This window comes from Lepisosteus oculatus, chromosome 4 (genome assembly GCF_040954835.1).
Source record: "Lepisosteus oculatus isolate fLepOcu1 chromosome 4, fLepOcu1.hap2, whole genome shotgun sequence".
NCBI lineage: Eukaryota > Metazoa > Chordata > Actinopteri > Semionotiformes > Lepisosteidae > Lepisosteus > Lepisosteus oculatus.
The window spans coordinates 48094204-48118570 of NC_090699.1; the positions used below are offsets into that span (position 1 = coordinate 48094204).

The 24367-nt window shown below is 35.9% G+C and overlaps 1 protein-coding gene across 3 annotated transcripts in view; it reads right to left on the bottom strand.

Moving 5' to 3' along the window:
- LOC102688363 (fragile histidine triad diadenosine triphosphatase) overlaps window positions 1-24367 on the bottom strand; it is a 493799-nt gene that overhangs the window by 388934 nt on the left and 80498 nt on the right. Inside the window, exons 3-4 of one of the 3 annotated variants that reach the window (XM_069189317.1) lie at window positions 13039-13106; window positions 12313-12454 (exon numbers count right to left, since the gene is read on the bottom strand). The exons of the other annotated variants lie outside the window; for them this stretch is intronic. The gene's annotated coding sequence lies outside the window, so the exon portion shown is untranslated. The remainder of the gene's footprint in view (window positions 1-12312; window positions 12455-13038; window positions 13107-24367) is intronic. 3 annotated transcript variants of the gene reach the window in all.

Here is a 24367-nt window from a genome sequence, read left to right on the forward strand (position 1 = left end):
TTGTAAAGAATAAAACTGCATTATAACTATTACAACTTCTTTAAAACATAGTGAAAACTATTAAAATTGATATGTGTTCTCCTGTGATACTGTATAATCACAAAGTTGCCCTATGAAAAATCTTCACACAACAGAACAGATGTAGCCTTCATAGGCAAGATTATAAAAAGACATGTAAGACAGCTAAGCAGGTGTGAGCCTGGTCAGTACCTGGATGGGATACCTCCTGGGAAAAACTAAGGTTGCGGCTGGAAGAGGTATTATTTGGGCCAGCAGGGGACGCTCACCCTGCGGTCCATGTGGGTCCTAATGCCCCAGTATAGTGACGGGGACACTATACTGTAAACAGATGCCGTCCTTCGGATGAGATGTAAAACCGAGGTCCTGACTCTCTGTGGTCATTAAAAATCCCAGGGCATTTCTCGAAAAGTGCAGGGGTGTAACCCCGGCGTCCTGGCCAAATTTCCCATTGGCCTTTACCAATCATGGCCTCCTAATAATCCCCCTGTATGAATTGGCTACATAACTCTGCTCTCCTCCCCACTGATAGCGTTCTGGTGCAGTATGGCTGCCGTCGCATCATCTAGGTGGATGCTGCACATTAGTGGTGGTGGAGGGGAGTCCCCATTACCTGTAAAGTGCTTTGAGCGGAGTGTCCAGAAAAGTGCTATATAAGTGTAAGCAATTATTAATTATTATTATTATTATTACATGCTTAAACAATGCAACTTTATTTACAAAATTAAATAGCTTCTGTGAGAAACCTTGAATCAAATTGGAACAAAAATATGAGTGACTCAAAAACACTTTTAAAATTACATTTAATTATTTTTCACTTTAAGCAAACAGTACAGATACATCATTCAGCACAGCCAGGAGCTTAGGAAACATTCATCAGCAGCCTCTCTAATTTGGAGTACCAGCAGGAAACAATTGCTACTCACCAACTGAGAGTTCTTCATCCAGTGAGGCCTCAGTTTGTAACTGAGCAGTCATGTGCCATTCTCAGCATAACAGCATTGTGAAGAAGAAGGAAATGCAGCTACTGTATGCCCTCTGTCCAAATGCAGAAGGACGAGAGAATATAGATTGAGAGGACTGTGCTTAAAACTATCCAGCAATACACTTCTCTCCACAAGGCAACTCACAGATCACTTATGTGAACCAAGCAAACAAAACAGACCACATGGCCTACTCTCATAAACTCTAAACTCTAAACACTACTTAGATCTATTTAAAATGGTTAAAAAATCCATTCATATTCTAAGCGCTTATAGACTCACATGGCAGGATATACCCTGGACAGAACACTTGTCCATTGCAAAGCACACACAGACAAAAACAAACACACTCACACCATGGCCAAATTTCCCAGAAGCCAATTCACCAAGCAGTATATGGGCTGTGGGAGGAAACTGGAGCACCCAGAGGAAACCCATGTAAACACATGGAGACCATGCAGATACAGTAGCACCCCAAGAATTGAACCCTGGCTCCTGAGGAAGCAATGCTAACCACTCAGTACCATGCCACACTATAAAAAAATACAGTGGAGATCACTTTTTCCCACAACATACATAACCTGATTCTTATTAACAAGTAGTTTTAAGAGGTTTTACACAAAGATAAAAATCAAACTAATATACTGTATACTATGTTATGCATTCAACAAAACCTGTATTTCACAAGACATAAAACCAATGCAAAACTCATGACACTGAGTTTATTTTCACGATGTTGAAGATTTGATCAATTTATCATTATTTTTATATTCATGTTTGGGAGTCATTGAATAACAGTGAGGAGAAAATGAAACGAGGCAACTGATGTGATTTCAAAACTCACCAAAAAGAATAAATGTACACGGTGCAGTGTCTCAAAGTAGCTGGTAAAACAAAGTAAGCGGGTATTTGTTACAGGTAAATCAATTCCCTTCGTTGCATGAAATAAAAGGGTTGAAATAAAATAATGAACATGACAATAAATGAGACCAGACCAAAATAATTATCCATCTATTTGCAGCAAACGTTTTATTCTCAGAAGGTGATGAGCCACAGCCTAAACCAGCTGGCACAAGGTAGGACTACACCCTGGAGGGTGGCTTGCCGGTCTATCGCAGAGCGCATGTGTGCACAGTTACTCACACGTGCAACAGCAAATCTAGAGATACCAATTAACAGAATGTGATTGGACTGCAAGAGGAAACCAGAGCAGCCAGAGAAAATGCAGACTCCAGATTTGAGCCCAAAGCGACAGCTCTTCCTATTTTGCTGCCCCAAAACAGAAAGGCACCTTAAAAAAGAAAATAAAAAAACAGATGACATAAGCTAATAAATACACTGAGAAGAGCAGAAACAAATAATAAACTTCACAGACTTAACGTAGGCAGTAGTGCATGAGGTAATATATTGCACAGAGGGACAGTGGAGAGCTACACACTAGAGAAGCATGAAGTTAAAACAGATTTTTTTTTATCCAGATGGAAACAAAAGAAGTCAGATCTTCTTTTCCTCATTAGACAAGAAATGTGAGTCAATGAAACCAATGCATTAAGGACAGCTCTCTACATCAACTGCAACATTGCAAGGTGCACTTAATTAAAGAAACGGGACACGCTCTAGTATTAAGCAACTAATAAGGGTACAATTGTAAATCAATGATAGCTCAATTCTATGTTACTTTTACCTCTAAGCGTGACTGAAAGAGTTGTTTTGTAGCTGTTGTTCTTTCAACATTATTATCTTTCAGGCACAGAACATTAAAAAGTACCAAAGATTTTTTAATCTTATGTAATAAGTAGACTATGGCTTTGCATTAATTAAATTAAATTGTTTTAATCCAATTAAAGGTTTTTGTCAAAAAATACTAAAGGATGCTCAAGTTTGTTTCTTCACTACAACGTGACTGAATTAGAATTAATTAAAAATGCATATTTCAAATAATGCAAAGGAGTGTGTTAGTCTTTAATATTTTGCTTTCCTGACAAAACTCCAGACCAGCATTCACCTTTATAAGGGCTTTTACAAGGTTCATTTCCCACATTCTGTTTTAAAATGACATGGAATCGTTAGAAGAGAATACAAATCAAAAATAAGTGATTCTCTTCACACTCAAAGTGAAGGGGTCGCCTGGCGCTCTGTAAGTTCTGGATGTGTCACTCTTAATTCCACAGTGAAACTCAGAAATATCACTTCTAAATGAGCTCCCTAGTAAATAATTTATTAGATGCCACAAAGACACCAATTATGATCAGAATTTATACCATTATAAAACCAGAAATTGTTAAAACGCCCAAATGACAAAAGAGGTCATTCGCTGACCTTTAACACAGCTCCCAGAAGTAAAAAAAACTCTAAAAGGTCACACTGCAGTCAGGGATCTTTCCGGATCTTTCCGCTTCTTTGTCTGAATTCACTGGAATTTACATGTACATAGACTAATATCTCATCTCTGCAATGATAACTAGCTTCTGGGGATCAATGAGTTGTCCTCTATTTATGCTGTGCCGCTCCACAGTGGAGATACTGTATATGCAGGCGAGTGCCCCCAACCATTTTTCCTTTCTCATGCTGCTATGATGTTCTGGGATGTCACAGGTGAATTTGGGTCCTTATTGTCCTCCTCAAGACATACATTAATGGGCAGAAAGGGGAAGCAAAAATATAATTTTATGTTTGGATAAAAGAAGCAAAAATATATATAATTACTGTATAAATCTATAATTATGATTTTAAGTTCTAAACTCTCTGCATCCGTCTGAGGAGGAATCAGGTGTTAATGTACAAAGGATTAACTTTGCACATACTGTTTGAAAAGCAATACTTTCTTTTGGTGGTTTAATATTTAAGGGTGAGTCATTGTTGGCATGTCAAATCTATATACTGTACTTTTCTGTCATATTTCACATCATTTAACATAAGCTTTTCATCACTTGTCATAAACTCAATATCAGACGGTTATACTGATGTTACCTTTGTGTACTAAGGAGTCTCTAGTGCTCCTAACTGGGTGTTTTCAATTCAAGAAGACTGTACAACATGCTGTCCATCATAGGTTTGGACTATGAGTTACAATTTTAAACAGGTTGTCAATACTGTTTAAATATCCAAACATTACCTGATTTTTTATCACTATTTATCTTTTTTTAAAAGAATGCATGTTTAAAAACTGGCAAAGGAAAAAATGCAACCATGGTAACCAATCTTCTTTTGTCAGGGTATCAGACAGTGTGATTTGGTTTGCAGTCTCTCGAGGATTCACAGTAGCATACTTACAGTGCATTTAGATAGCTACTCATTTAGCACAAAACTTGATGGGTCGAAGGGAGAAAGAAAAAAAACAACTGAATTGAGCTTGTTAATCACCAATCAACACTATAAAAGAATTTAAAGCAGTGACACTTGCCAGAAAGATGCTACATCTTTTAAAAATAAGGAGATACTGAGTGACATATTAAAGAAATAAAATGTATATACATTAAGCTCTTCTGTCTTCTAGAAAATGGCAGACTAATATCCTTAAACGATATTGTAAAAACTACTTGCACTAATTCGTAAGGAACTGTTTTCTATTCTAACAATACTGTATAACTTGTCAAAGTGGTTAATCTGATACTATGTAAATAAGGGCAAATTTAAAGACTTTCTTACAAAGCTCATTTTTTGTTTGAATATTATTATTTAGGATCAAGAAAAGGGGTTTCCAACGATTTGCACAAATGCATGAAATTGTTATTTTACTGTATTGTTTCATACTGCATCATTAACAGTAACATTAAGATGTCAGGCAGATAAATATCACTCACTGTCACTGGGTCTGAACTGTACCTGTCGCTCTGATTTATTGTCGCATAGAGCTGACCAGGCCTGTGACTACACTATAGCATTTGTCAATAGTTTTAATCAAATAGCTTGCAGGTAGACATGCCTGCCTTATCACAATGTTAGAGAACTGTTTGCTCCAAAGACATGACAAATCCTGTCCAAAGCAATGAAAATGACCCAAGACACTCTCCCTTACCTTCTGAGAACTGTACACTATCAGCAGACTAGGTCTGTTTCTTGGTGTACTGTTTTTTGAGAAACAAGTGACTCACAAGGGGCATTATGGTTTGTGCTCATGCCATTGGTGGATGGCCGAAGGCCAGAACACAACTGGGTAATGTATAGGTTCTGATAGACTTATGGGCTTACAGGCAGAAGCTGGTCAATAACAAAAAACATCAACATGCAGCATAATTTGGGCCTCAAGAAAATACTGTTCTTTTATGGTTTTATACCTACAGGTATACCTGCAAGGAAAGAACAAGCCTGTGAGAGCCATTCATCATTTGACAGGCTGTAAACCCCAATACATTTCAGAGTGAGCTTCTTTACTGGTTGAGACACACTCAAGAGCCCCTGCTACTGTACCAACAATCACTTGCAAACCTGCACCAACTTCTGCTCTTGCCTGAGCTCCATATATCCATAAACTTCTCTTAACCTTGAGTGAGACTGATGTTGCAACATGTTGTAGTTGTTATTGCTGCTGGAGGTGAACTGACCCAGTGTCTCTGACTTCTCTAGACTACATAAAATAAACATATTCATAGTTTTCATCCAACAATAGATGGATTTTGTAATTTTGTAATAGTGTTAATGAAATGAAAAAAAATGTAAAAAAATAAGTTTAAAGAGGTGATCGTTTATTTACACTTAAAACATAATGGATGTAGATGATGAAGAAAAGATAAAAATATCTGTAAAAATAGTCTTTCAAAGTCATAGTTATCACCATGGCTAACATTTCCCATGCATGGAATAGAACATGTTTGTTATGCTTTGTAATTATTACCCATTACTTAGTAATTACTAGAGTTAGCACGAACCCTAATGGGATAATAAGAGAAGTGCCAATGGAACAGAGATGTTAATAAAGGATATATAATTTAAACTATAACCTAAACATAGCAAGACATCCAGAAGATACAGAAAAACGTTTTCAACTAACCATGCTGTTACTGTGGCCAATTAATAGAAGGACACTGAGGATCTAACCAACATGAAAAGAGCAGAGCAAAAGGTGAAATTGACTAAGCAATTAAGATGGAAACTGCAGTCTAGGAAAGCTACAGTATAACCTAAAGGCACAGCAGGTCACTGGCCTCAGCTATCTGTAATACATGTGTATGTCTTCCCCTGAGAAAGGAACTGCAGCAGAAGGAAAGTCAAGGATGACTGACTTTCATTTCGAATTTCATTGAATAAATAAAAAAATGTGACAGGTCACATAGCAGGACTGTACATTTTAAACTTATTTCTTATTATCATTATTTAAACATTAAGTATCTATTTTTTTTAAAAGCCCTGTAAATCAATAAAGAGGAGAGTCTGATTAACTTGGTAAGACCCATACTACATATTACATACGCTGCATTGATGGAAAGAGCACTTTCTTCATTGCACAGTTTGTAATTCCACCAATGGCTCAAACGGTGGGGTGGTACAGAAATGCCAACTTTATACTAACGTGTGATGCAATGCAGCAAACTAAACATTACAAGTTTGCCTTATCACTTTTACACAAGGTAGAAATTCTTGATCCATTGCCAATACAAATTAATGGAAATTGACAGCTTAGTTTTTGTAATGATTGCATCAACTAATTAAGAGCTGAAGTCTTTGTTCATTGACTTAGAAGTATGTTTTAATCATCAGCTTGCAGGAGAACCTATAATCAGTCAAGAAATCTCCGGCTTAGTGCACATGCAAGTACAATTACTAAGCAAAGAGCTGCCTACCTCACTGGAATTATTACAACGGGATACCATACTGAAAGTCCTTGCAGTAAATGAATTAATTGTTTCTAATTTCACTAATGTCATCCTTCACAATAAGTAGCTCATTAAACACAAATACCACTCACATGTATTAATATCTAAACATTTAAAGCCTTGAGCCCATCTGCCAAATACTTTCACCTACTGTACGACAAGCTTATGTTCTAATGATACGAGGATGATTTGTTTTATATTATTAAAAGTAAAATATTTTCTTTTTAGAAACCTTTCTCACAGTAACTGTCATAATCAAGCACAAAAAAAGCCTCAACAAAACTTGGCACAACTCATTATCAACATCATTACAATGACAGCATGTTAGCTTTGCCAGATGGATCCAGCCATGAGTCATTAACACAGAGGTATATTATGTAAAATCTGTGCCGACAATATGAGCTGGTATGTCTTAATTTAATTGGGAAAATGAAAGCTACAGAGTAACAGAACTGGTTGACAACAAAGCTCTACCATTATTTTTGTTGTTGTGTTGCTCAGACAAAGAAAAGTACCATTTTTGCAGTAAAACAACCTGGAACACCTAAATGAATTTAATATGAATCAATAAATTAGCCTATGAAAAAGCCAAAAGCATTTCTTAAATATAATCTTATATAACCATCAGACAAATTCTGCACATCTACATAAAGAACCATCAGTAATTCTAAAATTGAAATGAATTAAATGTAATGAAAAACTGAAATTCTAAAGCTAAAAGAATACCAATGATTTCAAAGCACAATTTTCTTACCAGATCACTTCTATGCTATGAATTTATAATCTGGTAGCATCACTGTACCTATTGAAATAGCTAATTAATTTCTTAACAGAATCTTAATGCTTCATAAATTACTTTGCCTTCCTCTGTCTTTTGAAGCTCCAGAACAATAGGCCCAAGCACTTCTGAAGTGTAAGATTCAACACTATAATGCTTCTCTTCATAGACAGTATCTTTAATCTCTCGGTTTCAATGACGCAGACAACTGGAGGAGAATCTCTATGCTATGAAGATGACAGATTGGTGCCTCCTGCTCTTAACTTATTTTTGACAGTTCCTTTATGCTTCTGACTCCTGCATTTCCTACAATTAAATACACAATATTAAAAAAGGTTTGTACTACTAAGTAGTGTATATGACTAATGTTACTCTGTAAGTTGTCTGTTGTGTTTTCCATCATGAGGTGTGTCTTATGCTGAACTAGGAAGCTGACTTAAAACAATCATTTAAACAAATATTACCTGTCATTAATCAATAGAGAAGTATGAAGCAGATATATTCACATGGGGAAGATTAATGTTCTTATCAGATGAAAGACAATAAATTAAACTACAAAGAAGCAGGAACTACAGTATGTCTTAAATGTCTCATCAGTTCCCCATAAAGAGGGAAACTATATACTTCAGCGAAATACTGTACAGGCACATATTTCTAGAAAAAATGTTGTATTCAAAGGCAGGCTTTCAATCAAACTATGATATGTATTTTAATCACAAAGATATGTTTTACACAAAAAAAAGTTTTAATAAACAGGAAAATATTTAATAAGCTACAGTGACTCCATCATAGTGCATCAAACAAGCATACAGGATGAGGAGTTCTAACAGGAGCAACAAATATAAATAAGAATAGAGACAAAATGTCACTGAAATGCCTCTTAAAACTGTGATACAAAGAAGGTAGGTTAAGTATTAATTAAGCTTTTTTAGTTGTTTTATTAGGCAAAGAAAGTACTCATTACACACAACCCATTTGGTTGTTAAAGATTAAAGGTTAAAGATCTTGTGGTCATCTTTTCTTTAATATCAGTTTGTTACTATACAACAGTCAATTATGGTATTAAATGTCAAGTGTGGTATTAAATACATCAAAGTTCTTAAAGTATTTTATACTTATTGTATTGAGTAAGGTGACGGTAAAGAACATAATACTACATATTACTACTGTACATATATATTAATAACTGCTTGGGCACACTTTCCTAACATACTTTACCTTGCCCAATCAGTTCGACATAAATTCAATTCCAGGAAAAGTATAAAGAATTTGTCATGTTCAGTTAATTCCAGGTCTAAATGGAAGAACCATATGTAGATTACATTACCTCTGTAGATATTCAATAAACATAGTAATCACTCGCCTGACTACGATGTAATCAGCCAAACAGCAATCAGCTATTATGCCATCCGATAGAGTATAGATTTTTGAAGAACAGATTTTGGAAATAAAGATTCTTCAAAAGTACTTGCATTCTAGATTTATATATCTTCGTTAGCAAAAACATATCCTAGTAACAATATCATCAACTTCTCCATCAACTACCCCCGACTGTCCACTTCAGTTTATTACAAACCCACGGATTCACACAGCTACCTCCTGTACAGCTCAATTCACCCCAACCACACTAAAAACTCTCTTCCTTTTTCACAGTTCCTTAGGCTACGATGATTATGCAGCGATGACATCGACTTCGAGAACCAAGCCCTGGAAATGTACTCCTTTTTCATCAACAGAGGATACCCCAGCAGTGTGATTGACAGGGCCCTTGCCAGAGCCAAAAACACCCCCTGGACCGTCAACCCGATCAGGAACACCCGCCATAACAACCACATTCCTTTGGTGCTTCCTTAGCACCCTAACACACTTCCTATCCCCAGGACCATTAACCACAACTTTTCCATCCTACAGGATGATCCCTCCATTGGGGCCCTCTTTTCTGATCGCCCTATCATCTCATATCGCCGACCACCTAATCTGCGTAACCTCCTTGTTCACAGCTCTCTTGACCACCCTCAACAACCATCCACACCAGGCACTTTCCCTTGCAACAGAGCTTGCTGTATCACCTGCAAGTACACATCCACCACCACACTCATTCAAGGCCCCTCAGGACAATTCCGATCACTCAGACAGCATCTTGTACCTCCAGCAACCTTATTTACTGTATCTCTTGCAGTAAATGCCCAGCCATCTACATTGGAGAAACAGGAAGGAGACTCGGAGACCGCTTCAGAGAACACGTCAGGGCTGTGAAGATTAAAGATCTCTCCAAGCCCACTGTTTCTCATTTCACCTCTGACGGCCACGACCACTCTAATCTCTCCGTCTGTGTTCTCAAAGACGGTTTTCCGAACTCATACATCAGAAAGACCACCAAAACCAAAATTAGTCTGCAGCTAGGATCACACATTCTCCCTTCTCTTAACGACAGACTACTGTTCTTTTAAATGTTCTACATTCATTGGAAGTTTCATTTCACACCTCTCTGCACCCATTCTGACTTCACACCTCTTAATTGGCCTCTCTTTCTGTCCCCTGCTCCCGCCTCTCACTCCTCCTCCCTCCCAACCTTTGTTCTCCCGCTACTTTACCTTTGCCTACTGCCCTGTCTCTCTCACACCTGAAGAAGGCTCCACGGCTGAAACGTTGTGTTCTCTTTCTTCTTTTTTTCAGCATGGAATAAACCTATCACTTGTTCCTTTGCAGCCTACGCATGCTGATGCAGCTACCCACCTGAACTACTAGTAAAAATATTCTGTGTTTTAGGGCTAAATTACACACATTTTTAAAGGGAATAATCCCAAATTGAATGTTTAGACAGAATGCTTTTGTGGGTGGAAGTAAAAACTGCAAAAATAAATAATAAATCTACAGTATAAGAGGTAAAAGGTAATGCAGTAGGCTAGTAAACAGAGCATACCACTACATTTGTAGTATGCTCAAAAATTGCTTAAGCAATCATATTGTTTACTAATTTACACTTCTCACATGGAACACAAATGTCACAAAGTCAATTACAGAAAATGATAGCATCTCATAATGTCCTGTTGCATTTGTAGAGTCTTGCAAATTTCTCTAACCTTTGTAGCATTAAAGCATTAAAAGACTAAATGCCTTTTTATCATATCTGAGGCCCTCTCCAGTAATACCTTGGAATTAAGAGATAAACTACATTTGCATTTATATTCAGCAAGAACTCAGTGTTCTTTTGATCACACAAAATGAGAATATTTTAATCCAGGACTAGTTTTTTTTCTAGAGAATAGCGGCAGGATGAAAGTTTAATGTATTCAGCCATTAATTACATGGTTTAGAATGAAATTTATTGTTATTTCTTTGCTGCTGTGTTCTAAGCTGGAGTATCATTGGAGACAAGTAAAGGCTAGTTTTGTTTCCAGATGTTGTTACCCATAAATAATAAAAAGTACTGATTCAATTTAAATATACGTCACAATATCTGAGTGTAATTCACAAAGTACCACATTTAAATTCAGCTTCTCCATAAATATCTGAGAAAGTGTAACAGCATTTTAAAAACAAATAATAAAAATTAGGATGGTATGAAGTGTTTTCACTCCAATCTTTCCTTAGTAATATTTGTAGTTTCAGTATATTATTGACTCCGATCAGATTCTAGTTTAACCATCTTTTCAGATGACATTTGCAGATGACAGATGCAAGAATGCACTTCTTGAAATTCTCATTTAACCTTTCTGAATTCAGGTGATTATCACTCAAGAGTGCTTCAATATGGTGAAAATCAGCAAAGACAGCACTGCCATTTCTGTTAATTGCAACAAGCATTTTTAGAAAAAATTCTGACATGGGTCACAAATGAAGAAGGCATTTTGTAACACGGTCCAATATAAGAAACTTTAGATCATGTGTTAGTGTAAATAATTCTGTTCTATAAGACTGCTCCAAAGGAGCACCTGCTGCAAGGTTAGGATCTATCTGTGTTTCTAATTGTGAGACCTGTGACATAAAATATTTTGGGTATTAATACCCACCTGCTTAATATACTAACTCATTCCCTATCTAGCTTCAGTGCATGATTTTGCAACGTGCAAATGGTCGGCTGCAATAAATAGGGCAACAGGCATTTTCCTTCCTTGAAGTTCACAAGCAAAAGAGTCCTTTTTAAGTATTTTATTTTTATATATATTTTTTGTCCTCACTGCATCAACAAATGGAAGAAATGTATGCTGATATTTCAAATTTAGAAGTTCCTTGAAATGTTCTATATTTACAAAAAATTAATAAAATAAGATTATAATTTAACTATATTTAACAGACATTTTGATTCTATTTTCCACAAAGTACTGAATATAAGAACATTTGGAAAACACAATATATGCTGTCAGGTTTACAAAAACAAAGAGACATGTAACAAACAGCATCAATAGATATTGCATTTCTTATCTAGTTTTTTTTTAAAGACAAAACTAATTTTATGTTACTTTTCTTTACAAAAATCAACAAGATTTCATTTTAGGGCTTCAAGTAATTACTACTCAGTGCACAGAAGTAGAAAGAGAAATGTGAATTATACACTCAAAAATAAATTATAAATTAAAATGCATCAAACGCACTGTTGTGACTTTATATTAAGTGAGGACATTTAAAACACAAATTAATATAGGAGATAGAAGTTTTAACAATAATAACAACAATAATAATAATAATAATAATAATAATAATAATAATAATTGCTTACACTTATATAGCGCTTTTCTGGACACTCCACTCAAAGCGCTTTACAGGTAATGGGGACTCCCCTCCACCACCACCAATGTGCAGCATCCACCTGGATGATGCGACGGCAGCCATAGTGCGCCAGAACGCTCACCACACATCAGCTATCAGTGGGGAGGAGAGCAGAGTAATGTAGCCAATTAACAGAGTTGGTAGTTGGTAGGTAATTAAATACTTCTCTACTTGAATATGAATTAAATTGAAATTAACATTAGATATGTGGCAATTATACTGCGTTCTTTAAGGAAAATCTATTAAAAAAACAAATATATATGCTTGAGAACTTACTATTCAAAAAGCCTGCTTGTCTTAACCTAAACAGTCATAAAATTAAATGATCCTGTGATTATTAATAAGATGACTGATATGTGGAGGGATAAGATGAGATGCCAACCTTCATTTTTAAGTATAAATTGGAAGAAATAATTTTTAGCTTCACCAATGATTCTCAGTAAAAATATACTTAAATTTTCTGATTTTCTATGCTAGTTTTACGCATATTGGATACTTATCGTAAAAGGTTGTGTAAGAAAATATACGTGTGGTGCTGTCTTGTGCATTTGCAAAGCTTAGTAAGGGGAGTTTCTGAGGTAAGGCACCCTATGGTTGTAAATGTCGTCATTTGTGTTCTGTGCAAATTTGTAAATAAAACTGTTTTTTTAATGCCCTCCTTCCTGTATTTAATTACCTGGGCTTCACTGCCATAGTCTCACCAGTCACGTACCAGCATTGGAGAAATGAGGACTATACCCGTACCTTCAAAATGTAAGGAAACAAAATTGTGAATGCAAGTGGAATCAATGTATTGTGTTCAGAATAGTATGGAATAAATTAAACAGCAATTAATTTATTATTTAGTCAAACGCACATACAGTTCCTGTACTGTAGATTATGGTACTAGGAGATGCATTTAAGCAACTCTCAAAGATGCTTTCTCTGTAAGTCTTACCATTCAATAATTTTGTATATGCAACAGCATACCAGTAGCAGGCTGAGCAACCTCATCAAAGATTAACAGTGCTGCTGTGCAGACCAACCTTGTATAAAGCACATTGTCTACATTCAAAATATAGCTAAACAATTACACAATCCTACTTTAAGTTATCTCTGCTACTTCTTGAGAGCCTTAGAGAAGCAAAGTGAGAGCCTTAGAGAAGCAAAGAGAAGCAAAGTGAAACACAGCACATTCACATACTGTAATTATTTCATTAAAAAAACTGTGCACTCAGCAGTAGAGAAAAACACAAGGTAAATAATGATAACTCTTTAAATAAGAAGTAAACTTCACTGAGCTGCTGTGCATCAATCAGAGGAAATTCAGGCTATATTAAAATATGTTGATTGTAATGTTCGTTATTGTCTATGTCATAAGTAAATCAGTCTCATACAATAGAACTACTATTACCAAACATGTCTCGAAAACACTTGGACTCGCAAGATCCATAATACGAATATCAAAGTATGTGTGAAGAAAAATGGCTGCGCTAATTGAAAAAAGGCTGATATCAAGGAGGTCAGACTATGAGAGAACAGTGTACAATTCAGTATGGACACCATGGAAAACATTGCTACCATTGCTAACATTGTACTATGCTATTTACAAAGTGGTCAAATCTTTAGATAAACTTTCAACCACAGCACCTGCTACAGTACATCACAGTGTGCCTGGACAGTGTCATATTGGTTCTAGTTCTTTACCTATAGCAGCAGCCTGGTTTCCCTTCAAACATTAGCATTGACTTCCTTCATGATCAATATTAACTTCTCTATACTTTGCTTATACTTATATTTTACATAAAACCTTCTATCCCAGTACTAACCAGCTGAGATCAGGTTGGAAGCCGGTAATGCTTCTTTAATGTTCATGTTCAGTCTACTCTTTGATAAACACAATATTAGCTTTCAGCATTCCTTCAAAGATAAAACATTCAGAACTTTAGAAGTAGGGAAATCTCTTTCCTGATCCCTAATGGCATAGAAAATTGAGCTTTCACCACCCCAGTTAAAGTGGGTACAACAAAACATGACTAAAGAATAATTGTAGCCACTTGTCAATTTGTCATAAAAAGGCAAATGTTTCAAAATCAGAATAATGTTCAATGTTAAAAGGCTTATCTGCTTCCCACAGATTGCCAAGTGCATTTCAGAAGAGCTTTCTCTAATTAAATCAATCGAGTGGGAAATAACTGAAAATATGTGAAAGACTGTGGATCCTGAGACACAAGAAGTTTTTTTTCTTTGCTGAGACAGACTTCAAAGTAGATCCTTATTTCCAACTTGTCCAGTTTATTTTTTCGTCTTCTTAACAAGCTTCTCTGGGATCAGCAGAAAGTATGCAAAGCATGAAGGGCAAAAAAATTAATAAACTGATTCAATAAATTAAACTGTGAAAAAAGACTTATACATCTCCTATTAAGTATATTCACTCCCATTGGACATTTATTTTGCTTCACAATATAGAAATATAATGTATTTAATTGGGATTGTTTACCATTGATCAACACATATCACTCTATAATGTCAAAGTGATAACAAAATTCTACATATCTTCCTAAATTAATTATAAATACAAAACAGTCCACTTACTAAATGTTTTGTTTTTGTAACACTTAAAAGAAAGGCACTTCAGCACAACAAACAGCCCTTTCACAGGTTGTTATGGTTTTAAGAGTTTAAATAAACTTCAATTTGGAAATGTCTGTTGAATGAGACAAAACAGCCAATAAAGATGAATACTGTTAACTAATATCAGCAATAAAATATATGTTATATTTAAAATGGGACCAAAGTGCACTCATTCTGCATTTTTACTACCTGTTGGTAATGTCAGTTTTTTAAGGTCGAGATAAATATTTTACAGGATTTATGACTTTCAAAATCTGTACTGTAATATAAATCCAGCAATCACTTTCATGATGCATTAATACTTCACAGCACAGTATTAGATATTCTGTATAAATTACACAGGTTATTAGCATGTATACTACTTTGTCTGTGATATTTGCTATAGCCGGCTCTGACATGAAATATGAAGCTCAGAAATACAGCATCTTCAGACCAGGATTTATAGACCAAATAAAAGCTTAAGTATTTGAAGCTGAAGAAGAACGTGCTCCTTCCCACAGCTTAAACGTTTTGCTGTGGTATTAATCTGAATGCCTGCTTTCATCTTCATCAACATCAGTAAACATGTACACTTTCAAGGGCATCTAAACCAAGGTCAAAGAGTCAGTAAACTAAAATATACTGATGGCTACAGGATAATAATCATAATTAATAACTGGTTACACTGATATAGCGCTTTTCTAAACACTCCACTCAAATCGCTTTACAGATAATGGGGATCCCCTCCACCACCACCAATGTGCAGCATCCACCTGGACGATGCGACGGCAGCTATAGTGCGCCAGAATGCTCACCACACATCAGCTATCAGTGGGGAGGAGAGCAGAGTAATGAAGCCAATTCATAGATGAGGATTATTAGGAGACCATGACTGGTAAGTGCCAATGGGAAATGTGGCCAGGACACCGGGGTTACACCCCTACTCTTTTCGAGTAACGCCCTGGGATTTTTAATGACCACAGAGAGTCAGGATTTCGGTTTTACATCTCATCCGAAGGATGGCGCCTGTTTACAGTATAGTGTCCCCGTCACTATACTGAGGCATTAGGACCCACATGGACCGCAGGGTGAGCGCCCCCTGCTGGCCCCACTAACACCTCTTCAAGCAGTAACCTTAGTTTTTTCCCAGGAGGTCTCCTATCCAGGTACTGACCAGGCTCACACCAGGGTGATATGGCTGCCGGATAGCCAAAATTGTGAGTTGGTAGATCTGATACAGTACATACCCCTGCACCTTTACATTAAGACATGTTCAAAAGATAACACTGTGGGAAGGTCTCATTTTAGGCAAACCATTAATAAGAGCCACACATAAAAAAGAGCATATTGCATTTGGGATAGCAAAAACCACTGTGGTTTATGTGGGATTCCACCACCTGTTTGTATCTGGATGAGATTCATTCAGTCAATGCCATAAACTAGAAGTATTAAAATGCAAGGGCAGATTTCTAAATGACAACACAAACATTTTCCAACAGATAATGCACCAGCACCCAGGTGGTGAATGCTTGGATACCAGTGCTTTTCAGGTACTTCTATTATCAAAAGTGTGCATACACCAGTTTCATTCTCAGTCCTGCAGAAACAATTGAAACAGACTAATGGCTAACTGGGAAGCACAGCATTTAACTCCTATCATGCATGGTCAGCCAGTAGCACACAGCCCTTGGTTGCCCTGGGAGATGGTAACATTACCATGGGGAATCTCATTCAAAGACACTCAGGTCATTTATCAATTCTCCCCACGTTCCACCAATCATCCAATCAGTCCTCCTCATTATTCTATCAAGTTGTCTATTTAATATTGTTTACGACAGTTGGTCGGAGCTCTGACATTGTCTGAGCCTTTTTGCAGGAAGTGCTTCACTCAGTTTCTGCTCTGAATCAGCCTGAAAGTCTGAAAAGATCTCAGGAAAGCGAAACCTGAAACCAGAAAACACTAAACTTGATCTTTGAGAACACAGCATCAACCACTGACCCAGCGGCATCTTCCCACAGCTTTTGGTTTACTCAGATTCACAAATCCTTTTTCTTTCCATTATATCTGTTTCACCCTGTTCCAGCATAGCTCGCACAGCTCCTACACTTTGTCTCTCTCTGCCACCTACCAAGGATTACCATGTCCTTGTGTTTGATTCACTGCCAGTCAGCAACTACGGCAGACTACTAGATGTCCTAGGCATGGTGTAACAACCACCTCGGCATTTTGTCTGAAGGTTGGTAAAATACATTTTATGCAATTTATCTGTGGCTCCCAAACATGATCCTGGTCAACTCCTGTGTCTTCTGGACTTTGTTCCAGGTGAACTCTTAATCATAAAAGTTTAATGAGATCTGCAATTGGTATCAGCCTTGCACCAGAATCTGTTTCAGAACTGCCCTCATTCAGGTGCATTAGCTGAAATGAAGTCAACATAATCATCGTGGAAGTGTCTGATATGCTATTATTTTAACCTATGTCTGTTCATCACAAATTAATCACCTAGTAAGAGCTCTTTGATACAATAAAAAGTTGAAGAGAGAGTACATAAAGTTCTGTACGCTTTAGTTGTTGAAACAATATACCTGATATTTTTTAAACCCATAAGTGTATAAACAGGTAAGAAAACATCTAAACAAGCATGTGGATAATTTTAACGCATCTGACAAAATCAGTGAGTAGCAGAAACAGGGGTGCCCCAAGTGCAGGGCTGGGAACCAGTGAAGTCCTGAACCAACTGTACTACATTTGTCTTTCTTGAGACATATTGTATGACCTGAACACAATGCAAGGAAAAAAGGAGTTGATCTGATAATACTGCAGATGGTATTCAGGTATTCATGTCTTTGATTCCTGTAATTGACATGGGTTAAAAAACTGCAACTCTTAAATATTAAACCTGAAACCTTGCAGTTTGAATTTTTGAACTTTCTAATATCTGATGTGGCAGGTGTCTCATTCCATTCAATGCACAATGGAAAGAAAACGCATTCTTCAATCCAGCTGTGTAACAAAGTGATATTAGAAGACTGGATTGCAGACTTGAATTTTTTTGTTTGAGCTGAACATATTTGTATCTATCTGTCTCACAAACCTGTAACAGCAGTGTACACCTTATTTCCTGGGCAGCCATAGGAAATGAGAGTGCAAAACAGAAATTATCCCCACCATATCTTAACAAAGCACTCACTCACCCTAAGGGAACTGTTGGCTTTATAGTCAAATTTGATGTTTTTCATTCAAGAACAAATAAAACTAAAAAACTAAGTAAAACTGTAGCTAAGAATCAGAATGTGAAATTAAGTGTTAGTTGAAATCGAACAAAAAGGAAACTGTGCTCTGAAAATAAAAAAAGACCAAAGCAGCTACAGATCCGCGTTTTTGTTCATTGTTTCAAACATCCAAAGCAATTAAAAGTCAATTTTAATTAATAATTATAATTAATAATATACAAATTACAAAAACTTAGCTAAGGGTTGGGTAACAACTAAGATGTAACCAATGCTATTGATTTCCTTTATGAATCAACATTAATTTTACTATACATATTTATTACATAAAACCTTCCATTTCTAAGTCCATTCAGAAGGCACTTACAGTGTACATGACATTAACGTTAGTAAACCTACTTGACACTTTTAATGCTTGACAACAAGAGAACATTCTGTAACAAAAAAGTCAAATGCTACTTCTTTTCCTCTAATTGAAGTAATTAGATCTGTAATCTAATTAGATCTGTAATCTAAGGAAAAAAGAGTGAATACACTGAGGCATTCAACTGGAATCACACACCTGCTGGTTTTCGCTACAGCTATCACTGTAGTACTATAATTTGAATTATTTTACTGTTTTCAGTCCTAAAACATGGGCTCCAGAAGATCTGTCAGTATTCTCTAAGATAGCCAGTTGGGAACCCATTCTTAAACTGACTGACCTACTGACAATGATTACCATTACTAGTATTATTTATTTTCTCACAATGAATAATGTACACACTGTGCAATGAATAAGTACAATTAGGAATTTAAACTAACTGCCAGTCCGAGGAATAAAAAAATTATTGTTGTACAGCGTAAGAGTTATTGAAGGAATGAAACTGACAGATCACAGGTGCTCTATAAGCAGACAAGTCTCAAGCAGGTGCCTAAAGGCGGTGAGGGACTGAGCTGTGTCAATTCCATGACATTCATTCCACCAGTGAATGAACAGACAGGGGGTGCAGACAGCCTGGGGGAGGAGGAAGAGCACGGAGTGCAGGAAGGGGTATTGGGAGAAGTAAGAGACTGAAGACAGGAAGGAGCAGAGTGGCAAAGACAGCAGTAAGAAACCTAAACAGAATTTGAATTAAACATATGCAGCAAGAACAACTCTGTAATGGGACTAGAGTACCACGAGAAAAGTAGGAAAGAAAACAGAAATGATGAGTTGCAGAGCACTGGATGGACAGTTAGCATTGACATGGAAGACACCCAAGGGGAAGTTAAGACGAGGTGGAAAAGTACCAGGGTCTTGACTACTGTATGGAATACTTGATAAGAAAGGGATGAGCGGAGGTGGTAGGTTTATAGTGCTGGAGCAGGGAAGAGATATCTGAGTCAGAGAAGGATGTGAAGGAGAAGGAGGAAGAAAGCGTAGTGAATGTAGGAGAAGTTGGTTGCTGAGTAAGGTGGGTAAAGCAGTTAAAGAGCCTGTAGGTCAGAGATTGCAGTCAGAGATTCTGGAGGAGAAAAAGAAGCCAAAATCATCAGATGAGATATAAACTTGGGTAAGACAAAATGAATGATAGATTCCAAAAAGAAACATTTGTCAGCAGTAAGTCAGATAAGAATCGAGGAAAAGGCCAATAGACATCGAAGGAAGAAGGCAGTTTAGATCTCTTTCTTTTCAGCTAAGTGCAGCCTGGTTCTGGTGGTGTGGATCATGGGGAAGAGACCAAGATACAAAAGGCAAGAGAAGGCGGGTTAGGATGTGAACCAACAGATGTCCAGGAATGAGGTAAGAGGAGAAAAGAGGGTGGCAGTCTGCATTAAAGTTAGAGATTATGTCAACAGAAGGAAGACAGGAGACCCTAATGGAAGGAAGCAAATGTGGAGGAAGTCAGAAAGTGGAAAATGTGGAGAAAGGTGTCAATATGGAAATGAGAACTGAAACAAAACCAGTATTTTGAGGTCCACAACCTATTGATTACAAGGAAGACTTGTGTGTCGAACATAAAGCCCCCATCTGTTATTGTACAGTATCTATAGTTTGTGACTGTGACATTGTAGGTTTCTCTTCAAAAGACCTTTACATTTTATGTATTCTATTACTAGGCTTATTATATAGTATATTACTACTATATCATACATTTGTTTATCAAATGGGGCTTGTGTCTATAAAGCATAAGCTGTATTAAGTCACACTTTATTTTCTTTCCAAATGAAAAACATACTGTACGTTAGTGTTTATTAGTCTCACTTTCCCCAAACCAGCAAGGCATTCTTGGCATTAGCCACTAATCTGCTGTGCTCTATTTTAGAACAATGATATACTTAAACTTTTTTAATGATAAGCATTGCAATTGTTATTACATGTATATTTCTTTAAGTCAATAAATGTGTATAATTACTTAAATTTTTGTTACTTCTCTCCAGTAATTAACACAATATTCCTGCCTTAAAACTGTTTTATAAGGCAAATATAAGCCTTATTATTTTTTTAAAACTCATTCAATAGTAAACCTACTTTACTCTAAGTCCAAACCTATTATAGAAGAACCGTGGCTGCATATAAACAGAACTGATGCACGAGATAATGAATGGTAATTCTTGTAAGCCAGCTTTCTGGTAATTACAACAATATCTCCACTAAAAAGTAGTCATAAACCAAGGGATTATAGGGGATATAGTTCTGTATGTTTCACATTTAAACAGCATCAAAAAGAAATATATATTTTTACATGATCTTATATGAAGGGTGGGAATGCAACCTATTTTCATTTGTCTTTTCTTTTGATGCTTTGCTTTAAAAAAAATCTGTATTTTCACTCTTTAAAAAAAACTAACCCACTTCATTTACCACCTTAATGTTAAAGCCTGACATCCCAATGTAATGCTTCTAGCCTAACAATATATAAAATAAGTTAAAAAATAACACCAAAGAAAAGTAAAAAAGCAGGATAAGGAACTAGAAGGGGTTAGCAAGGAGCCTGTAGCCAAATCATTCAGCTTTCAAATACAAGACTGAGAACATCTTAAATACACTGCCTTTTAATGACCTCTTTATTGTGCCACCCAGTTACACCCCTGTCCTACCATTATAATGTCTAGTGTTTCTAGTCCCTTCATTTGAAAGACACTCTAACCTGTTTCCTAACTTTCACTGTCTTCTTCTGATTGTCTTATGATTATGGAAGGATGGCAAAAATAGAACTTTGGGATATTTTTTCCATACCCAGACTGTAATTCAATTGTGCAATTTTACCATTCAGTACCACAAACATTTTTTCTTATTTATTAGTATTATGACTACATGCTATACTAACATACAGTACAAAAATGTTCAAGCTAAACTTCAACCCAACTAACAGTTGCAAATCAGGGTATGATGGTATGTTTCACTCGAGCAGACACTTTTAGCTAAAAGGAAGCCATCACAGAGCACCGGTTTGTAATGGCTGATTGGCAGGGTGTCAAAGTTTGGATTTAATCCAGGATGCAGAATGCATGTGAGGCAAGCAGAAGAAAAGTACCCCCAGGAGAAGTGTGTTAACTGTTTTTTTTTCTGCCTGAAGCCAAAGTCTGAGGTCAGTATTGTCTCACGGAGGCCTCTCCCTGCCCAAGAGGACTCAGTAAAAGAAAAATCGTGTCAACATGTTTTATTAAACATTGCACTTTAGTTTCCAAAAGGCTGCAGGAAAATTTCACAAAATCAGGTTTTCTGGCTCTTATTTCCCTTATGGCTTTAAAATACTGTTGTTGTCTCTTTTCTTTTTTATGTACCTATTTTTAGATTTCTGAATACATTTACCAATAGTCTATTTGAAAGGCAGAACGAAAAAGATCCTTTACAATATAGTCTTGGAAAATTTCCTTCTCTTGCCCCCACCCATCCCATGAGTAGATCCATCTCTGAAAGCTCATCGAGAGTGTGTGCTATTTCAGTATACTTCTAGACTAATTTAGTCACAGCATCTGCACACTGACATGAGACTCCAAATCAAAAGGTGTAAGCAGCAATTAAACTATTGCGGAAAAATACAGTTATATCATCTTCAAGAGGAGCAGAAAATGTATTTAAATGTCTGTGTCAAAGCACAGACAGGCTCTGCATAAGATGAACAACGGCTTTTTCTCTGGAACAGTAGGTAGTGTGCAGTATAAACAGGAAAGTTACATCTCCCTCTTTCACAATATCTTTAATGAAATATATACAGTAGTTTCACATGAGTGTCAATGCAATAAATGACTATTGGAATTCTGGGAATTATAAAGTGAATTGTAAAAGCAATCCAATTTGGACTGTTTGAGATTTTGCAAATCAGAATTCAAAAATACTAATTTTTATGGGTGTTCTTTAAAACTTGAAATGTGAAGTGTGGTATTTCTTCTCAACTCTACATCACTTACAGAATACATGGGATTTGAGAGAAAAAAACATTATTAGGAAAGGAAAACAAAAACTGATCAAAACTCTCCTGCTGATTAAGAATCGCTTTAACAATGTTAAGAATGTTAAGAGTTTATCACACAGCTTTTTGCGTTCTGTACATTGGCTTGACCATTCACAGAATAATGAGAAAATGTGACTTCTCATGCCCAAGGGTTGATTTGTGCCGGAATGCACCGGATCATAGATTTTTGTGGTACTATTGTGAACAGAAGAGTAAGAATTATTTAGAATTACGTAATTAACTCTACTATATATATAAAATGCAAAATTCAAAGTTACAAAAATATTGATTTGAAAAAATTTACTGACAGTTTTTAGCTCATAGATTAGATGTAAAGCAAACAAAATGTTTTTAACCTTTTCAAAATAAATCTAATATATGTTCATAATCAACTAAAATGAGTAAATGATATTTTTTCAGTTAAAAACAATTGTTCCAGTTATAACATGTATACAAAAGATGAATGAATGAAGTTAATTGCTCAGTTTATGACATATTTAGCCTGCTATTGCTCTAAATGTTGTCCTAACTGTATTGTACTTTTAATTTGTTTTGTTAAGTCATTCTTGAGTTAAATGCAGGTCTCAAACACAAATGCCCTATTGGTACAGATATCTTTGAGTGGATTGTTAATGCTAATTCTACCTTATACCATATTTCAAGGTAATTTATTTGAAGAATCTGATACTCTTTCTGGTTTTGTGTTTTTTTACAACAAGCGCATTTAAAGGATAAACCACTAGAATGAAATATATTATAAATAGAACACTAATTTAAAAGACAACAGTCCAGTAAGCAGTCTTAATTGCTACTTTGGCCTGATAATATAGGTTTGTGTGGAGAATTTCAAAGGAGAGACTTTGCTCCTTATACAAGGTAGTTTCCTTTGCACAGACAGGAACATTTCATTTTTAGTGATATGAAAATGTCTGATCAGACATTTTATAATGGAAAAGAAAGAAGCCAATTGTTATCACTAACAATTGTAATGCATGTTATGTTTGGATGACAAATAATCCAGAACCTTGACAACTAGGTAATTGAATTTAGCATAGCAGAACACAGAAAAAGATTTCTAACAAGATAAATATCTGTTACCAGGAAGTTCTGAACAGTTACCTGTGATATTGTCTTGGATGGAGGTCGTGCTTTAGGGCATTATTTGAAGTTTAGAGTGAGAAATAAGATTTAGCATACATTTCACCTTGATATCCAGGCCAGGGATTATTCAAATTCAAAGCATCTCACTCTGAACATCAAAGTTTTAAGTCTGTACAGATCTTTTTCAGCCATTCCTATGATACACAGCAATTTAAAAAGAAAGCAAAAAATAATATGTATGTACCTTCATAAGGTATTCCATACAGATATGAAATATTAATTTGTCAGTGTACTGTGCTGAATGGTATGTACTACACACTCCGTGTAAATTATAGAAAAAATCAAAGTGCTTAAATGGGTTACTAATGTTCTTTGACGACAAGCTACCAATAATACATTTCAGTCAATTCTAATTGTGTTTTTCTAAAATACAGATGAACTGTTTTACTTTACCTTTATAAGAATTGCTGTACACTTTATAAAGTCAAGTCACATTAAAAATAGAAATAAATAAAATTAGAAATCTAGGGCAGTAATAAGATGTGATTTCCCAAAAGCAAAATGAATGTTTGAAGGAAGATCTAAGAGTTTAATTAAGGAAAGGACATATATATATATATTAAGATTTTTTTTTTCTATTGGCATGTTAATATTTTAAAC